General features: G+C 42.4%; 1 pseudogene; it reads left to right on the top strand.

Annotated features, from left to right (window-relative positions):
- The first annotated feature begins 6,203 nt into the window (after positions 1–6,203).
- Positions 6,204–14,087, top strand: LOC114696397 (annotated as a pseudogene).
- The last annotated feature ends 2,206 nt before the right edge of the window (positions 14,088–16,293 follow it).

Genomic DNA, 16,293 nt, shown 5'->3' with positions numbered 1-16,293 from the left:
ATAAGAGCTTTTAACAAGATGACTTGAAGCATCAGGAGCTCTTACAACCACCTGGCATTTATGATGTTCCTGTGTGTAATGGATGCTGCAAATACCAACCTTTCTGCTTCTCTTTCCTTTTCTTTTTAAAAGCTTTCTCTCCTTTCACAGCATCCTCCTCTTAGTACCCTTGACTCTAATCAAGGTGTCCAAGGCAATCTAAGACTCAGGCCCTCGGGGATCTCCTTTCAGTCTACTCAGAAAGAGAGTAACCTCTTCTCCTCTGTCATTCTTCATCTGCATTTACAGAGCCTTTCAGAAGCACCTCAGCTTCTTTTCCAGACATCTCTACATTCAACTTTCTATAAATAAAGCTGTTCTTCAGAATCCAAACTAATTCCAGGACCCCTCCCCTCCACCAGCCACAGATACTCACATCCTACTGTGTTACATAATCCATGCTTCCGTCTGCACATTTCAATCATCTCTAGGGACTGGAGATCACTCAGTGGTTAAATACACATGCTGCTTCTACAGAGAAGGTTGTTTGTTTGTTGTTTGTTTTATTTTTTGTGCTAATTGATTGGATCTAGATAAGTCACATCTATGGATATGAAGAGCCAACATACTGATTTCACAGTGCTTTTTGTAACACTTTAAAGGTTTCCTTGTACTCTTGCACCTATTCCTTGTAATAATCCAGTAAAAAGGCAGGGAGAAGGTCATTCATTGTCCACACTGAAGAGGAAAAACTCTGGCTTGGAAGCTTGGGTGCTGAGGAAAGCAAGATTAGTTTGTTTCTCCACTTGGGGCATTTCACACACACACACACACACACACACACACACACACACAGCCCCACGCTGAACTGTGATCACAAACTGCAATTGACAGGGAACTTTTCTTCAGCTCTGGTCTTCCTGTTTGCTTGAGGAGTGACTTGGGGGTCGATAAGTTCCCCTCTAGTTTGCAAAGAAAGAATGTGAGCTGCGCTGTTCTTGGCAAACAACCAAGGATTTGACTGGGTAGTGAAGAAAAGAAACCAGAGTGTGGTGTACAGGAAATTCAAATTAGTGAATGAGTTAAAGGTGCTAATAGTCATGCATATATTCATCAGGTACTCATTCTGGGACAAGCAAAGGACTCCACACTGTGACCTTTGTGGACTCTTTAGCAGTTGTTGTTATAATTATTGTTGCTATTGATGAGAAACTACAAAGCAGAAGAGGAGGAATAAACCAGGAGGGTAGGGCCTCATGGGAGAGGGTAAGATACCTCTAAGTTAATCAGAGTATTAGGAGATAATGGCAGTGTTCAGACTTACTAAGCTTATTCCACTTTCTAATAATATTTGTCCTATTTTCCAAAACTTTACCTCTTCAAACTGACTTCCTGGGGACAGAACCTCTATAATTCCACTTAAGTTTAATGAATACTTTAAACTATTATCTTGAAATCTAAAAGTGATGGGGGTATGTAAGCTACATCAGAGGGCATGAAACACCAGTGCACATCATAAAGCACCCCAGTCTTGGGTTTGTGGGTACATTTTTCTGACCCCAACAGACTCATTTCAATTCAGCCTTCAGTTGAGTTCTATCTTGAGGGACCTTATTACAAACCTTGACTGGGCCGCTCCATCCTAGCAATGTTCACCTTCTGCTTGGTGGCAACTTTCTCCTCTGTAACAGGGCAATGTTTCAGTCATCGAGGGTGATTTTTTAAATTTAATTTTATTTTACAATATAATTTAATTCTACATATCAGCCACAGATTCCCTTGTTCTCCCACCTCCCGTCCCTCTCCCCTTCCCCCCCAGCCCACCCCCAATCCCATCTCCTCTAGGGCAAAGACTCTCCCGAGGATTGAGATCAACCTGGTAGACTCATTCCAGGCAGGTCCAGTCCCTTCCTCCCAGACTGAGCCAAGTGTCCCTGCATAAACCCCAGGTTTCAAACAGCCAACTCATGCACTGAGGACAGGTCCTGGTCCCATTGCCTGGGGGCCTCCCAAACATATCAAGCCAATCAACTGTCTCACCTATTTCAGAGGGCCTGATCCAGTTAGGGGCCCCTCAGCCATTGGTTCATAGTTCATGTGTTTCCATTTGTTTGGCTATTTCTCCCTGTGCTTTATCCAACCTTGGTTTCAACAATTCTCGCTCATATAAACCCTCCTCTTTCTCGCCAATTGGACTCCCAGAGCTCCACCCGGGGCCTAGCCGTGGATCTCTGCATCCAGTTCCCTCAGTCATTGGATGGGGTTTCTAGCACGACAATTAGGGTGTTTGGCCATCCTATCACCAGAGTAGGTCAGTTTGGGCTGTCTCTCGACCATTTCCAGCAGTCTATTGTGGGGTCATCTTTGTGGATTTCTGTGGGCTTCTCTTGCACTTTGCTTCTTCCTATTCTCATGTGGTCTTCATTTACCATGGTCTCCTATTCCTTGTTCTCCCTCTCTGTTCTTGATCCAGCTGGGATCTCCCGCGCCCCCAAGCTCTCTTTCCTTCGACCCTCGCCCTTCATTACCCCCACTCACGTCTAGGCTATTCATGTAGATCTCATCCATTTCTCCATCATTGGGTGATCCCTGTGTCTTTCTTGGGGTCCTGTTTTCTAGGTAGCCTCCCTGGTGTTGTGAGTAGCAGTCTAGTCATCCTTGTTCCACATCTAGTATCCTCCTATGAGTGAGTACATACCATGTTTGTCTTTCTGAGTCTGGGTTACCTCACTCAGGATGATTTTTTTCTAGATCCATCCATTTGCCTGCAAACCTCAGGATGTCATTGTTTTTCTCTGCTGAGTAGTACATTTTTCTGACCCCAACAGACTCATTTCAATTCAGCCTTCAGTTGAGTTCTATCTTGAGGGACCTTATTACAAATCATGACTGGGCCGCTCCATTCAAGCAGTGTTCACCTTCTGCTTGGTGGCAACTTTCTCCTCTGTAACTGGGCAATGTTTCAGTCATTGAGGGTGATTTTTAACAAGAGCAGAGACAGTGGGGTAGTCAAGAGCAATAGAGGGAAAGCCAACGTTACCAGAAGTGAAATAAAACAGAATCCTCATCTTCAAGAACTATCTAACTTACAAGCTGCTAATAAGAAAATGGAGCAGGAGTAATCTCAATGGCAAATTACATTAAAGGGATTGTTTTTTTAATGAGACAAAATTGACACTTTAAAATTATTTTAATTATTTACTTGAGGCATGAGCTCCTATTAAATACTTCTAACATAAGGAGTTCACATCCAAGGACAATATAAATGTTAGTCCTCATATATCTCTTAAGAGTTATGTTACTGCCAGGCAGTGGTGGCGTACACTTTTAAACCCAACACACGGGAGGCAGAGCCAGGCGGATCTCTGTGAGTTCGAGGCCGGCCTGGTTCACAGAGCAAGAGAGCCAGGAAAGGCACCAAAACTACACAGAGAACCCTGTCTCGAAAAACAAAAACAAAAACAAAAAAAAAAAAAAAAAAAGAAGAAGAAGAAAAAAAAGAGTTGTGTTACAATTAAAAGTAATCAAATTCCAGCCAGGCAGTGGTGGCACATGCCTTTAATCCCAGCACACAGGAGGCAGAGGCAGGTTAATCTCTGTGAGTTCGAGGCCAGCCTGGGCTACATAGTGAGTTCCAGGAAAGGCACAAAGCTACACAGAGAAACCTTGTCTCGAAAAACCAGAAACAAACAAACAAACAAAAGTAATCAAATTCCATCACTTAAAAGTAAGTAAAAGCTTAAAAAAAAAAAAAAAAAAAAAGCTTGGTGGAAATGATATGGGAAGAGAACAGGGTGTGGTCAAGGCACACGAGTGTGAAGGTGGGCAGAGATACTGTGAGCGTTTTAAGGTACCCAAGGATAATGTGGGAGGTGGGGCATGGTAGTTATGGAGCTACACAGGCGGAAGACTAATGTTTACAGTGTTGTATGTGAAAAATGTCGTTTTGAAATCTGATAGGAAAGCGTATCAAAACAACCGATTTCCTCCAGTTTTCTGACTAGTCTCTGGTCGTGTGGGTAAGCCACCGGGGCTCTCTTTGCGGGTTTTGTAACCTGGTGAGCCTGTTGGTTTCTATTTTATGGTATGCATTAGCCATGAGTGCCTTCCTTTACTTCCATATACCAAACCTTCAGCCCCAAATAGGCACTCTGGAAGCCGCATTTGCTTCAAACAAACAAACAAACAAACAAACAAATAAATAAATAAATAAAAGTGGCTACACCTCCCTCCCTCCCTCAGGCGAGTAAGAGCAGGATGAAAGCCAGGAGCCGCTCCCTGTCTTTATTTAGGATCCACACATTGTGGAAGGTGCAGAGAAATAATCCTTAACCTTTCTCTTCAGTCACTTTGAATTCTGGGAAGACCCAAACCTCCCGAGACAAACTTCCTCCCCGCCCCGAGTGGACAGTTTCCTGAGTGTTGGGGATGTACCTCGGTAACAAATCACCAGTTTTGCAACTTACCAAAAATGTTTGCAGCACAGATCACACCACTCGGTGTTGGGGGAGACCACACGTTGACCAGGACAGCTAACTGTGCACACCTGCTGTGTTCTGTTTAAACCTAAAGCTCATGTCTGTTTGCCAAAGTAGCTCTTAGGTTCCTCTGTTCCTCTCCCAGTGTAGCCAGTGGATAAATCTGTTTCTGTGCTTTTTGGAATTACTGATGTCTTTAATGGGTGTGTTGGGAAGTGGGGGTCTAGTCTGTTAGGGCTGCCAGTGCCTGGCTTCTGCTGCAAAACCCCTGGTAACAAATCCATCTGCAACATGAGAGTTTCCACACAGTTCTTCCTGCCTTATTTACGCTATGTGGTGCCTTCAACTTTTCAAAGCATGCAGCTTTCCGTGAACAAATCCCTTAAAGTCACAAGAATGACATACCTTTACCCTCAGAGGGATGTTGACATTCTTCTTCCTGCTCTAAAGATGTTTTTATGGACCAAGAGCAAAAGGCAATGTTTAAATCTAAATCTAGATCTCTAACCAAAAGGTGTATCTTCTAAAAGACTGTGTGCAGCTTTGTGGGAAAAAGCAGAACTGGACTGTCTTTTTTTCCTCTTGCATGGGTACAGCCTTTTGATGACTCCCCGTTTCCTGCATCTGGCAGAGGGAGACCTTGCCTAGGATTACACACCCTCAGAAGGCAGGTGGGAGGGATGGAAAGTTATGTAAAGGGCACAAATCCAAGGGTATAATCAGCAGAAAGGCCTTCTTCTATTAAAAAAAGACTTGTCCTGCCCCAGAAAGAGAAACCAGAGTGGACTGGCATTTCTATCTAGCTAGTATTATAGGTGATTCACTTACACAGCTCTCCATTCATTAGTCCTTGGGACTCCTCGAGGCCTAATTTAATAATAGCAACATTCTGATGCCAATACCATACCTCGCTGACTGACAGCAAATGGAATTGGTATAATAATCCTCTTTTGGAAATAATGAAAACAAAAGAGAGTAAACAAATGTTCGTTTGCTTAAGGTCACAAATCCAATTAGTTGTGAACCAATGTCAACACGGTCATTTATAATAGTTTAATGATCACATGAATTCAACATGAACTCTAATGGTCAACTCTTAATTCAGAAAAAAATAAAAATATTTGAGCCAAATCAGGATCCCCATCTCCTCTAGAAAGAAAATCGCCTTCTAAAAATAATAGAGAGGGTTTCTGTTTCCAGACTTTCTGTTGTTTTTATGATGGTTTTGTTTTATTTCCTAAAACAATAGCAGGATTTGAACTCTATCGAGCAATTCAGGAAAGTAATTCTTGGACTAAAGGGTTTGTTCCGTGGTTAAGTCCTTACCTAGCATGTCCAAGGCCTCTTTGAGGTGAAGTGAAGAAGGGAGAATTCCCTTTGGAAGTCTGGCTGACAAGTTCCAAGGAAATTAGGAAATCTGTGTCTAAAGAGAATTACTTTTAATTTTTCTGATGCCATAGACCCAATATGAGGAAGAGATCAAGCCACGGTGTCTTTGTATAAATTATCTAGATCTTTACAAACTATTACAAAATAAGCTTCCTTTTCACCTAGAACCAAGCTCAAAAAGAGTTACTCATTTCAGCCTAAGCCTATGTGTTTTGATTTAGAAATTAAATGCACGCACACACCCTGTGTTATACACATAAAACAACACACTCCTCTCCACGATCATCTTAGCCTTTTGGCCCTCTTCTTCTCTTCACCATTTTTGCCTTTTACTGTTATGTTCTAAATCATTTGGGGATGACGGTGAGAAAGATCGGTGGAGGTAAGGAAAGACCTGCGGGAGAGGAAACATGGAAGGATTTGAAGAGAGCCACAGGAGGAAGACGGATGAAAGAAGAGCTGTTAGGTAATAACTCTGAGTGTCTGGCACTTCAAGCATAACTTTAACTGACTTTGATCCTACATCCTCACGAAGAAGATGTCAGTGGAATATGAGTGCTCCAAACATTATGATTCTAAAACAAATCAAAGTTGTCTCTGTACTTGTGTTTTACCTCAATGTCAAAATACAGCAGTGCATTCTGAGAATGATGGATCTCAATACTCTCATTGCAGGAACTTCAAAATGAGCAGAAAATTAACAAAACATGATTCAAACCACGCAGAGGGGTGTGTACACAGTAAGACTGGGGTGGGCTGGAAGACAGACCCAGGGTGGCCCCTCAACAGCGAGTGAGCAGCAACTGATTTCTTACAAAGGAAAAGGGAACAGGTGTGTCAGCTCACACATGCCAGAGAATGATGGGAAATGAAGTGAGCGAGGATTTGGGCAAACTGATGAGTTCAAATGCCTGAAGCAAAGTCAGTTTTTCCCCTAAGGACGTCTGTTGAGTTGTGTGTGGCAGTGCACATGTGAACTAGGATCCAGGGACTATGAAAGGGAGAAAGAAATTTCCCAGAACTTTATGCTGTTTACAAGCAAAGTTGGAGTAGGTAGCTAGACAGACTAGCAGGGGGGTAGATGGTGTCATAGACAATCATCTCTTTTCTGGTTAGGACACCCTGCCTAAGTAGGCAGGTAGCTCAATGAGAGCCACTCAAGGAAGCCACAGCTCTGCCTTAGGAGCTGTGCCCCTGGTGGTTAAAATGCCCCTTTGTGGCTTACCATCCTTAAAGCTGCAGCTAGGTTCTTCCACCAAATCAGAAATTTAAGGTCCCAGGGCAGTTTCTAAAATGATCACACGTGTCCACCAGCAAACATCCTGATAAGCAGGGAAGCAAGCCACAGGGACATCCCAACTCCAGAGCATGCCCAGTAGAGTAGGTTGAAACAAAGATGATATCTAAAGGTAGAAAGTTAACAATGCTGTCACAGCAGTGAAGGGAACCATTTAAAAAAAAGAAAGAAAAAAAAAACATAGTCTACAGAGGGAGTTCTAGGACAGGCTCCAAAGGTACACAGAGAAACCCTGTCTGGAAAAAAAAAAAAACTTAAAATTCCACAACCCAGAACCATTGACTATTTTCTCACCTTGCGTCTGCCCACCTTGAACCTCCTCCGGCACATGGGTTTTGCTTTGCTAAGTCAACTTTCGCTTCAACTGTTTCTCAGCTCAATTCTTTCATTTAAGGACTGGGTGGGGGGACTCCATCTGATAGTAGTGGGAAGATATACTACCTCATGGGAAACACTTCAGCAGAGTCCTGCAAATTAAATGTATATGCACCGCAACCCTGAAATTCTGTCCCTGGATACCTACCCAAGGGAAATGTCATAGACCTAACCAGATATATGCATAAAGATATTTATAAAAAGCTATATTTGTGACTTAGCAAGCTCAACACACCAGCCTCCCAGAAGTAGTGATACCCTTATGGGTCACAGGCAACAGAACAATGTGGGCTATGGGATGGCTGACCTATAGTCTGCACTTTGGGGGTCAGAGACATTTTATCTACATGAAAGCCAAAAAGGCTTTCATATCAAGACAGCTCTCTGTTTTCACTTACACTGACCAAGGTGCTCTACACAAGGACCATCCATTTGTCCAGAAGCCTTTTTGTCCAGAAGGATTGCTACTACCTTGGCTATATGGATGGAGACCCAGACTCCATGGTTGCTCTTACCACCTCTTTTGGAGGCATTCAAGGAATATTACAGGTAAATGGGACAGTATATGAAATCAAGCCCAAGAACCTTTCTTCCACATTTGAACATTTGGTTCACAAGATACACAGCGAGGAGACACAATTACTCTCCATGAGGTGCTCATTGACAGAAGAGGAGCTAGCATGGCAAATGAAGCTCCACGGGAATGATAACCCCACACTGATGCAAAGTGGCTATGAGGGCTGGTGGACCCACAAGAGTTTTCTTGAGCTAGCACTGGTTGTTGACCATGAGCGAATTTGTTATCTGAATGGCAATCAGTTACGTGTGTTATAGGAAATATTGATCATTGTTGGTTTAATAAATGAGATTTACCTTACACTGGATGTTGAGGTAGTTTTGCTTGGAGTTGAGATGTGGAATGAAGGAAATCCAATAACAGTGAATAACATACATGATCTCCTGACAGACTTTTGTTTTTGGAAAGCTATCAGCCTTAATAATCGTATTCAAAATGATATTGCACATCTTTTTGTGCTATATGATTTTTAAGGGTATCTTGGTTTAGCCTATGTTGGAATTGTTTGTATGCCATGGGATAATTGTGGAGTTGATTGTCTGATCGGAGATAATCTTTTTCATTTTGGACAAATTACAGCACATGAAATGGGTCATAATTTGGGTATGCTGCATGATGAGGGTTCATGTACCTGTGGAATGGAACGATGCTTAATGGTTCCAACAGACAGTGGCACCCTCAATTTCAGTAACTGTAGTTATGCTGACTTTTGGAAAGTCTATGCTACTGCCAACTGTATGTGCAAGGAAAAAAAGCCAGTAAGTATATACAAATTAAAGTCCTGTGGGAATGGTGTGGTTGATGATGGAGAGCAGTGTGATTGTGGATCTTGGAAAAAATGTACAGCAGATCCATGTTGTACGATGGGCTGTACCCTCAAACGTGGGGCTGCCTGTGCTTTTGGGCTTTGCTACAAAGATAGCCAGATCATGCCATCTGGCACAGTGTGCAGAGCAAAGGAGAATGAATGTGACCTTCCAGAATGGTGCGATGGACATTCACATGAGTGCCCTAAGGATGTGTATTTGCTTGATGGGAGCTCCTGTAAAGATGGTGGCCACTGCTATGAAAAGAGATGTAACAACAGAGATGTACGGTGTCAGCAGATCTTTGGCAAAGAAGCCAGGAGCGCAGCTCAGAGATGCTACAGGGAAATCAACAGCCAAGGTGACTGTTTTGGCAACTGTGGTCTATTCAGGAGTACATACTTAAGATGTAAGGACTCAGACATCCTCTGTGGGAGAGTGCAGTGTGAGAATGTAAAAGCTCTTCCTTCTTTGAAAGACCATTCCAGTGTTCACTGGACACACCTCAATGGTGTCACCTGTTGGGGGACTGACTACCATTTTGGGATGACAATACCTGACATTGGCCACGTGAAAGATGGCACAGACTGTGGTCCAGAGCATGTGTGCATTAGTAGGAAGTGTGTCAATAAGTCAATTTGGGTAAGTCGTTGCTCACCAGAGACATGCAATATGCAAGGGGTCTGTAACAATTTACACCACTGCCACTGCAACTCTGGTTGGCAGCCACCATTTTGCCTGGCCCATGGCTTTGGGGGAAGTGTGGACAGTGGCCCTGCATCTCCACCTCGACCTCCAACTGCAGCTCCACCTCCACCTCCAATTTCAGCTCCACCTGCACCTGCACCTCCACCTCCAACTCTACCTCCACCTCCAAAACAAATGAAATCCAAGAAAAATAACTGGGTGAGCATTATTCCGGTTCTTGTTATTTTTCCATTCTTTGTGTTCATTTGTCTTCGGAATAAGTATGGAATAGGAGTGAAGAACCAAGTGTTTCCTCTTCAGAAGAGGAAGAAGAGTCCCTAGTGACGTCAGCACTGCTAGCAAAAGCTTGTAATTCCAAAAGTCACAACAAATCTTCAAAACATTCCCATGTGTTTCCATGTGTGAACTTGGTCCTTGAAACATTGCTTGTTTAAGAATTTGCAGGGACAAAACCATAGAGATGTTTAGTATTTCAGAATTCAAACCTCAGTGATCAATAAAAGTCTAGTGCTAACACTTAAAAAAATAGCTATATTTGTGATAAGCAAGATCGGGATACCTTAATTTTCAATATTAGAGTAAACAAATAAGTAGCCATACATTCATACACTAGAGACAACAAGTTACCATAGGTTTCAATGCCATGATGAAATCTCTCATTGAGTGGAGAAGAGCATACACTATGATTCTAGTCATATGAATTTCAAAATGAGTAAAGCTGTTCTATAATTATGTAAGTCCTGCCACTATTTTCTTTGGAGAAATGTATAGTGGATGTGTGGGTTATATACATAAATAAGAAGTCATCAAGCTACATAATTTGGTGAAGCCTCTGCAAAAAAGATGGAACACACGGAATCATTTACCTTTAGAAATAGAAAGAAACAGCTGGGCCGTGGTGCCGCACACCTTTAATCCCAGCACTCAGGAGGCAGAGCCAGGCAGATCTCTGTGAGTTCGAGGCCAGCCTGGTCTACAGAGCAGGATCCAGGACAGGCTCCAAAACTACACAGAGAAACCCTATCTCAGGGGGAAAAAAACAGGAAAGAAACTCAATAGTCTCTGCTAGGTTGGATTCCACAGATGAGGAGACCAGTGGCAAAGCTGATTCAACTAGTTAACCTCGTGTGGATAATGTATCCAGTGTTAACTCACTGGCGGCTTACTCTTTGCTGTGTTCACATGCTGTATTCACATACACTTACGCAAGTGGAACAGGAAAGAAGATAGCATCCTAGTTTGCATTCTGTTGCTCTGATAAAACAAACCAACTCAGGAGAGAAAGGAATTCTTTGGCTTAGGAGCTACAGTTATACAGTTCATCAGAAAACTAGAATCAGGAACCGAAGTGGAGAGCACAAAGGAGCACTGTTTACTGACTTGCTCTCCATGGCTTGCTCAGCTTTTATTCATATACAAGCAAGGACTATCTTCCCAGCCGGCACATAGTCCACAGTGGGATAATCCTTCTCACATTCGTCATTAATCAAGAAAATGTCCCATAGACATGCCCACGGGCCACTCTGATGGAATCAGTTCTTCAACTGGGGTTTCCTCTTCCCATCTGACTCAAGTTTCTGCCTAGTTGACGTTGTTCCGTTAATGTTGTGAATGTGAATGAGGAGCACAGGATGTTTTTAGCAAGTAATCCTGAAACTGAAGATAGATCCTTGGCTCTCAGAGTTCTGTGTTCTTGAATCCACCCATCCTACCTTTTTTCCAAAATCTGTAAACTTGAAAAATAAATCTATAGGCCTATAATGGAGTAACTTCTCAATATTTCAAAAGCCAACCTAATAAATTAAGGGATGTCTCTGCCCCAGGACTTTCCTCATAAATATTCTATTTCAGCATAAAATACACTGATGAAATTATTGCTCCTGAAATTTGATTTCTATACACTAGCACTCTTTTATTGAGATTTGCAAGTTATATGAGCTGGCAATCATCTCTCTGCCACCTCCCTTAGGAGAGCATCCTCCAGTGCCTGTTGATTTGATGTCTGTGTGGATCAAATGTCTCTCAATGAGCCAGCTTAGAAAACAGAGCCAACATAAATTCATCCAACATAAATTCATCTTGAGATGACAAAGACATCTGTAATAAAATTAAAACACACCACACATCTGATTTTTTTTCGAGACAGGGTTTCTGTTTGTAGCTTTGCGCCTTTCCTGGAACTCACTCTGGCCTCGAACTCGTAGCCCAGGCTGGCCTCGAACTCACAGAGATCCGCCTGCCTCTGCCTCCCAAGTGCTGGGATTACAGGCGTGTGCCACCACCGCCGGCTTTACATCTGACTTCTTAACCGTACTTGAATGACAAGCCACTGCTCCTTATTTGGCTGGCACTGATTGGCTGCATAGAAAGGCTCCTCCTGTTTCCATGCATCAAGGCACAAATCATGAATAGTCTCAGCTTTCTTTGGCATGGCAACACCACTCTTCTGAAGTAGATGGTGAGACAGCATCGAAGTAAACACGGTTGGCTGATTCAAGAGCTCCTCCTAGGAAGCACCAAAGGAAAGCAGGAGAGACAGGGAAGGAGGAATAAAGGGTTATGCCTCCATCCGAAACCAACAGCTGGGAAGCTGGGAGATGGCTTTCTGAGTTGGTTCACCTGACGGGTAGGAAAGCTGGAGTGTTTATGCCCCAGCTCCCATTCATCAATGCCTGGGGCCTCTCTTGGGGCCTTAGCTCTCCTGTATTTCCAGCTGGCCCCTTGTGGAGGCTGAGAACACAGCTATAGGTAGAAAAATCCCGCAGGAAAAAATGACAGCCTTTGCAGCAGGACGACGCCATCTGTGCATAGAGAAATGGCAAATTTGAGGACATATGGAGAGATGACGGCTGTGTCATCACACACACAACTCAATTAGTGAAGTGTTCATGGGAGAGCATGCAAGGGAGTTATTCTTTAAACACGAGTGCCAGGGGTGTGGTCTAGGTACTTATTCGGTTAAATAAAAACTCAGGTGAAAGACGGTATAGACCACACTAGCAACTGCTTTCAACACTGGAGAATAGTATAGGAATAGAGCATTCTTTACTTAAACTGTGGACAACCTTCAGCCTAATTCTAATGCTCAAAAGAAATATTTTCCTCTGCAAAGGTACCATTGGCCTTCATATCCAGCAAAATTCATCCTGCTCATCAAGGGATTCTTCCCCCGGCAAAAGACATGAACAAAGTTCACATATATTATGCTTGATTTCTTCTGAATTTATTGGAAAGGTTAAGAGAAGTGGAAGCTAAAAGAATTACTTCAATTTTGCATAACTCTTTCCTATTCTGTTATTTTCTGATGCATTGCTCTAAGGTTTAGAAGGATCTATAAAATCTAGTAAACGATTGGAACTCTTTGGATTTATGAACTGGATCATTCTAGTTGAAGCCATATAAATAAATCCTTAGCAGATGAAATCATTAGCATGATGTCATTTCCCTTACCCATGTCCTGAGTTCTGTTAATAATCCTTCCATGCCATTGAGACATACCAATTTATATTCTTCCTTTGTGATGTAATTGTCACAGTTCTCTTTTGTCCATTCTATACTGAAGTAAGAGCACTGCTCTTTGCTCCTATTTTTGATATAACCTCTCTATTTTACTCATCCTTTCAATACAACCTCTCCGTTTGTCTGAGTTGGGGTTTCTATTGCTGTGAAGAGACATCACGACCACGGCAACTTTGATAGTGAAAGGAAATGCCTTTATAAAAGTTGGGGTCTTAATTGGGGCTGGCTTTCAGTTTCAGAGGTTCAGTCCATTATTGTCACAGTGAGAAGCATGGCAGCATGCAGGCAGACATGGTGCAGGAGAAGGAGCTGAGAGTTCTACATCTTGATCCACAGGCAACAGAAGGAGACTGTGTTTCACACTGGGCAGAGCTTGAGTATATGGGACCTCAAAGCCTGCCCCAACAGTGACACACTTCCTCCCACAAGCATCTACTCCAATAAGACCATACCTCCTAACAGTGCCACTCTCTATGGATAAACCATCCAAACACAAGAGTCTATGGAGCCCAAACCTATTCAAACCACCATGCCATTCTTTACACATTGGTTTCCATTTGTCAGCTTCACATTCATAGTGAGAAATTTGTTTGCACAGAGGATCATGAGCACAGTGACCACTAAGACTTTTCATGTTTGCTTTTATTATAAAGTAACATCCTAGCTGTGAATAATGACTAACTTCACCCTGTCCTTCCTTCACAGCCCTTTGATTGCCTTTCACTCTTGTGTTGGGGCATTGAACGTCATTCCAAAGACAGCTGATTCCAGTCTGGAAATTGGCCTCTGACTATCTCAGCCCACAAGTTTTAAGAATATTTCTTATATTCTGGTAGTATTGCTATTGATCATTTTGCATATATTTTTCTAGCATATCATCTATTCTAGAAATATACCTATGTCTTTCTCTTTTCTTTCAATTTTCCTTTTTATTAGATGAGTCTGCCACTTTTGCCTGAAACTGGTCTCTTCTGCTTCACATATTTCTTTCCAGTGATCTTTTCTATGACACTGTAACAAGAACAAAGGGCAAAATCACCCTAATGTCTTCACTTCAGACTCGTGATACTGTGTGCAAACAGATATGTTTTCTAACAGACAGGAAAATGGGTGCACTTCCTGTCCTCTGGTATTTCCTGTTTCCATGATAACAGTATGGTTCTGATGAACGACTAAAAAAGCTGATGCATTAAAGGTTTGGTCCTCAGGGTGATGTTACCAGAAGGTGGTAGAGTCTTTAGAATGTGGAGCCCTGTGGTAAGTATTTGAGTCAGCAGGAACAATTCCTTAAAGGAGGCTATGAAACCTTGGTCTGCCAGTGTGCCTCTGCTCTCCCTGGATCAGAATCATTGGTGTGCTGGATCTCAAGCTCTTGTCACAGCATGCCACCACTAGCAGGATTCCAAAGCCATGTGACACCTCTGAAATGGAACCTCTGAAACAATAAGTTAAATCAATTTTTTTTGTCCTTAAAACTTAATTGCCTTGAGTATTTCATCACAGTAACATATGGCTGACTGATTTCAGCTGCCATTGTTTGAGGTTAATGGCATTGGGCTTCTTCCACTGGCAAATAGTTTTGTTGTTCCTTTGTTATCTTGGTTTTCATTTATTTATTCAGAAAAGTATTCTGTAAAACTATCTTACTCTTCCATCTTAACATAGATATTTCTAAAATGTGGGTTTTAACTGATTCAGATGTTCAGTTTGAGCTTGGTGGTCTCTGCTTTCTCAAGACCAGTAATGCTCACTTCTTCCACTTATATTAATTCCCCTCAGACCTTGTAAAAATCTTTCTCTTCCTGAATCTTATTGTGAGGTTGTGTAAGGGAGATAAACAAGGTAACAGGTGGTCATACATTCCTGAAAACATTGCCAACTCAAGAGAGAAGATGTTGTTTCTATTGCCAAGTTCTCTTACAGGAGGAATTTGCTCAAATGCCAGTTCTTTCCATCTGTATGGGCACTACAGGTGTTAAATGAGTTACCTTTGTCAGGAATTTCATTTTCTGTAGTAGCTGCTCCAATGGATGAATCCATAGTTCCCTTCTTCTGTATTATTTTTATCACAGATGTCCTAAAACCACCTTGAAAACCAGCCAGGTCCTTGTTCATTGAACAGCACAAATTCAATGATTTTAAAATATCTCCTTCATGTATTAGCAACCTAAAATCCCATAATGGAAAAAAACCGAAGCAACTGAATGCTTTAAAGAAGTGGGGAGGTCATGAAGAATGAAGCCCAGGAAACCAGTAAGTTGTTCTGTGTCTATTTGCAAAAATGTTTGTACTGAAGAGATGCTTACAGAAAAGCAAATCCACCTGAAAGGATTTCTTTCTTTAGCTCTGTCCTGGAGATAGGCAGGCCAGGGGGGTGAACAGCTGAACACACAGAGCTGGAAAACTCCTGTATGGAGTAAATCCAGGTCATAAAAGACATTAAACAAACGTTCCCACAATTCTGAAAACAGAGCCGAGTATTGGCTTATGACAGTAGCCAAGTGGAAATCATTGCAAATTTGTGCAACATCAAGCCCCTCATCCCCCTTGTGAAACCCAATAAATAGCCATATCATTGTACTGAGGGTGAAGTAAGAGCACACCAGTCATGTTGATTCTTATGACTGGATTGCCATAGATCGCTTCATACCATGCATACCCTTGAAGGCTCTGGTAACTCCACTTCACTCTGTCCTCTCAGAAATCAGCACCACTATTCTGTGCTTCAGAATTTCCACCCCCAGGAAAATCGAAATGAACACTTGACAAGCCAGATCTCCTTACCTTTGCTATCCATTTCTTAGTACATTTCTTGCCAGGCAGTGTGGTGCATGCCTTTAATCCCAGCATTCGGGGGTTGTGGGGGGGGCATAGAGGCAGGTGGATCTCTGTGAGTTCGAGGCCAGCCTACTCTACAGAGTTCCAGGGCACTCAGGGCTGCACAGAGAAACCCTGTCTTGAAGGAAAAAAAAAGAATAAGTACACTTCTTCTCCATAGTCAAAGCTATCATTAGTCAAGATAAAGAAACATTAAATAATTACCTACTCTGCCTATGGTACGGAAGAGTTTGAAGACACATTCCTCTGGAAAACCTTTTATGCAAGTAAGAGCCGCATATAATATGAGTCAAACTAGAGCATGCAGAAAACAGCTTAACAGGGATA

The sequence above is a fragment of the Peromyscus leucopus genome, chromosome 13 (genome assembly GCF_004664715.2).
Source record: "Peromyscus leucopus breed LL Stock chromosome 13, UCI_PerLeu_2.1, whole genome shotgun sequence".
Lineage (NCBI taxonomy): Eukaryota > Metazoa > Chordata > Mammalia > Rodentia > Cricetidae > Peromyscus > Peromyscus leucopus.
This window is presented reverse-complemented; position numbering and strand designations above follow the sequence as displayed.